This window comes from Dermacentor variabilis, chromosome 6 (assembly GCF_050947875.1).
Source record: "Dermacentor variabilis isolate Ectoservices chromosome 6, ASM5094787v1, whole genome shotgun sequence".
Classification (NCBI taxonomy): Eukaryota; Metazoa; Arthropoda; class Arachnida; order Ixodida; family Ixodidae; genus Dermacentor; species Dermacentor variabilis.
In genome coordinates this window covers 96507255-96512023 of record NC_134573.1, presented here as the reverse complement: position 1 = coordinate 96512023, position 4769 = coordinate 96507255, and positions in this window count along the sequence as shown.

Genomic DNA, 4769 nt, shown 5'->3' with positions numbered 1-4769 from the left:
TCTGGATTCTTTGCGATTAGTTGAAACCATACATTGCTGTCTTTCCGCCGCATGCAATTGCACGGATAATGACACACAAAAACGTATTTCGACACAATTAGTAATCATTTTTGAATTTGTGCGCACAGTATCAAAACGATTACAGAACCACGAGGCATTCAAGGCATGCCTGGATACGAGACCCTCTTTCGCTTCAAGCCTGAACCCGGATGGGCTGTTTCATGGCGCGGCCGCTACGCAGCGAGCGTTTGCTGGAGCCGCCTCGTAGTCTCCACGTCACGAACTTTATTTTCCTAGGAGAAAGTTGCGCACGCGCGGGATCGACACGCCGAGACTGGCAGAACGAGCACCTTGGTTTCTCTGAGGGGTTCACGCTCCTCTTTGATTTTGCTGCGGTACAAGGTAATTTTGAGCCGTAGTTTACTTATACCCGCAGTGGCTGCTTAGTGGATATGGTGTTGGGCTGCTGAGCACAAGGTCGCGGGATCGCATCGTGGCCACGGCGGCCGCATTTCGATGAGGGCGAAATGTGAAAACACCCGTGTACTTAGATTTAGGTGCACGTTAAAGAACCCCAGGCGTGCTATGCAGGATGCGCTGAGTTTGGCGTAACTCGGTATCTTCTCGAACTCATGCGACACCCCAACATGAAGGCACAAATTGTGCCGAGACATAGTTTACCTTTCGACAAACCTCCAGTTTCATTGGTTTATCTAGATTCCCTCTGGGTGGCTATCATTGCTTGGGCGTTGCCTTCTGAGCGGTCGACGAACTGGGGCTCACGTGATCATACCATCGGTGGATGGTCGTACCTTCTTTCACTTGTTTGTCGTTCCACCGTGTGCATCGCATCCAGCTTTTCTGGACACGAGGGTTTAGTTCGGATGAGTGCCACCACGTGGCGAACTGACCTTAAGCTTTTGAATCTTCCCGCGGTGACGTGTGATGACGTCAACAAAACAAAAAATAATTGGAAGCTATCCCTGCGCATGGAACTTCGCCACAATGCTTCTCCCGCCGGCGTTATCGGTGTTCTTGATACAGCGTAGCCGCTCGTCGCCTGCAAATGACTTATCATCCTAAGAGCGTGTCGTTGCGACGATTGATTCGGGGCTTTTGACACAGTTCTCATTTTCTTTTCCTTTTTTTTTGATACTAAGGAGTAAACAAGCTAAGGTAATTGTCGGAGGCATAACTATTTAGTATATTGATACAAGGATAAGTTGGTTTTGCACCTTGAGGCAAAAGGCACGACACAAGTATTGTACAAACTGTTAACAACTGGCCGAAGCTGCTCACAATAATACGTCCTTTTTATTGGCCACCGGGAAAGGAGCACCTTCTTGCATTATATATAGAGTACTTCCGGTTAGTTGTGAAAGTAGTGTCCTGTTACGGTTATCCACGTGCGTGAAAGAAGACCGTTATTTAAGAATATGATGCAGTAATATATGCGGGATTTGTCTGTTCTATATAATATATCCGCAATGTAGACTAGCAGATATCAAACGCTAAAATGGCTACCCACATACTTAAAGATCCCGCGTACAGCTCCTGAAACGTTCTTGTATACAAGAGTTGTGTCTCAAGCACATCCTTAAGGAATAGTAAATAATAAATTACTGGGTTTTAGGGGCCAAGACCACGATCTGATTATGATACACGCGGTAGTGGGGGATTCCGTTATAATTTGGATCAGGTGGGTTATTTACGGTCCACCTAAATCTAAGTACACGGCTGTTTTCGCATTTCGCCCCCATGAAAATACGGCCGCCATGGCTAAGATTGGATTTCGCGGCCTCGTGCTTAGCAGCATAACACTGCATCCACTAAGCGACTACGGCGGGTAAAGAACGTTGGCAGTTCTAGGAAGGTGACAGTCGGCAGGTGAGGCAATTTGTTTGCATCATCATGGCGCGAGAATTGGTACTAGCCGTTGGAGAATGACCATAGAGTGCATTGTATTTAATGTGATGTAGTGCGCGCCCAAAATTTTATAGCCGAATCACCCTGTAACTACCCGCGACCAGGTATCTCGCTTGTAGGTGCAGTCGCCTGACAATTTCCGGGCAGGGGCATCGGCCAACAGGGGCACTGACCTCTCTACAATACTTGCCGACATTCTCGCCTTATTTCGCACCATCGGGTTTCTGCTGAACTCCTTCAACAGCCAATTTATTTGTCCGGAATTTTGGCTACAAATTTTGCTTTTTTTTATCTTTAAGTCATCTTTTACATTTAAGCTAGTACTGTCCTGATATTTCCAGCAGGTTCACCTTTCCCAAAATGCCTGCAGTTTTGTCGGCCTCTGTTCATATTTTGGGGGACTTTTATTAGACGGTGAAACCATAGCACGGCCCCCAGGCCGTGTTGCTCAAAAAGTCATTATATTTTCCTAAGGTCTCGTGCAAGCTTCTATCTTCTTGCCATTCATCAATTTCCTGATTTCGCTCTCACTTAAATCCCATTTTGACGACTACGATCCCACGGAAGTTGGGAATGATGTAATGGCCATGGGAATGAAGCCATTCTACCGTGGACACTACAGCCGCTTTTCCTCACTGCGGATGAAAAGGTTTTATTATTGAGCGCTAATCTTAACCATATAAATTCATAACCTAAAAAATTATGCGGATCCCACGCACTGTGGGAATCGATATAGGCGAAGCTTTTGTGTTGTTTGCTTTTATTCACGATAATTAGGGGTAATGCTGAGTGCGAATTCATAATTTCTTCAGCGTTTGGTGCAATATGAAAGTGGCGCGTTGATGGCAAACGTTGCCTTGCGGGCACCACTGCTTTTTGTCTGCGTAGTACACAACACACAGCGAGACGTGTTTGCTTTGGGCGTTGTTGTGCGCCATTGTTTATAAATTATGAGGGAGTTGAGCATTGTCATTGCTTGACATGGCAAAGTTGCAAACGAGTTTCTCGCGTCGCCATTCCTCTCTGCTGCGTTCCTTCTATGTATATGCACCCCCCTTCCCCCAACGCGGCGTGCAAGGCAGCAGTAGCAGCAGTGGAAAAGCCGAAACAAGAGGCAAGGAAAGCTTTGCTTTAAAAAATGGCTTTATTTGTTGACGTAATGTCGCGTGTCGCCGTGGGGTTATCACATCCTTTGCGGGGTTTCATCACTGCGAGAGCCATCTAGCCGTTTTGTCCACTAGACTTTCCGCCTTCAGGAGTAACTTGTATCCCATTGCCAAGACTCGAATGGTCTATCCAGTTTACTACAGACCTATAAAACTTTTTCTTTAATATGTACATTATTTTCGTCATCCACAGGTATACTGTGGAGGCCCGTGCTTTTTACTGCTCTGTAGTAATAAGTGAATTTGTCTTCGAGTTATATTCTCTTATAATGTTGTATTCTTGCTATCATTGCAGATGAAATGATATAGAAAACGCCATATAGACTTAACACAGGTATCACATAATTGCGTAAAACGTGGAAATTTGATCGTTGCCTGCACACAGGAAGACACAGGGAGAGAACAAGATAGGCTATAAAACATATGTTAGTACGGTGGCTACCGATTCTATCGCAATGATATTTCAGCGGTACGATGCATTTCTGCTCGAGCCATACAAATGCATAAGTTTATTCGTTGTCCGCTGGTTGTACGGCGATATCTTTATGGCGAAAAATTGTATGCCTAATTCTTCGCACTTCGCAGTAGGTATGTTAGAATAGTGTCTCACCTCATTAGAGCAAAGATGAAATATGTGACTGACTGATGCTAGAACCGAACTTCTGCAATCGAGCACAGAAATGCGGTGGTTTAACCATTGTGCCACCCATCGCACGCGTACGTCTGTCCATCTAAAGCCAGCCAGCTCTTTGAAGCGATCGACCCATGCTGCCATGCCACTTTTTCGCATTCTACTCGAGTAGTTTTCTCGAAGTTATTTATCCTACTTAAAAACCGTGCAAAATTGTGCCCACTTAATGAATGACGAAGACAATCTGGTGCTATCATTAGTTCCCCAGCGTACAAATGTCATCGTTTTTTGCCATAGACCGCACGGCCTAGACATAGGTGCGAGCGATTACAAAATACACACTTGCTGACGGCGTCATAATCTTTCTCTCGCTTATGCTTGTCCACTGCATATGTAGAATGGAACAAATGTTGTGTAGTACGCTCCCGTCTAACGACCGGCATAGAAACGTTGTCATTGCCATACTATCGTCTTCAGGGTTGTGGTCGTCTTGCTAGTGTCTTCATACAAATTCAGTACTGGGGACACGTACACACTACTACTCAAATAAAACAAACAAGTTGGTTTACTGGTGTAGCTTTGCAGAACGGCGAAACATGCTAGATAGCCTGGTTCCTGAAAAATTCGTCCTTGACAGTGACTCGAACAGTGTGTGGTGCCTGCATAATGTTTAGATATGATTTATTATACCACACTCTTCGGAACTACTCACAGTCACAGACACAGTGGGTACCAAGACAACAAATAAAAAAGAGAGACAATGCAAATCTTTGTTACAGGAAGTGCTTCATTGGAAAACAACAAAAAGGGTTGCAAAAAAGCGTTGCTCGACTAACATTCAATAAATTTTTTTTGACGAATCAAGCTGTGCGTAAGTTCCTAAGCTAGCCATTACCTTCAGTCAAATCTTCGATGCTGCAGGGGGGGGGGGGGGACATACTTTATCAAAAATTGCTTTGGGCGGCGCATTCTTTATTGCAGAGCTACGTCGTGTTGAGTTCTAACAATTGGTGCAAAAATTTGGGCGACTAGCACATAGGATGAAG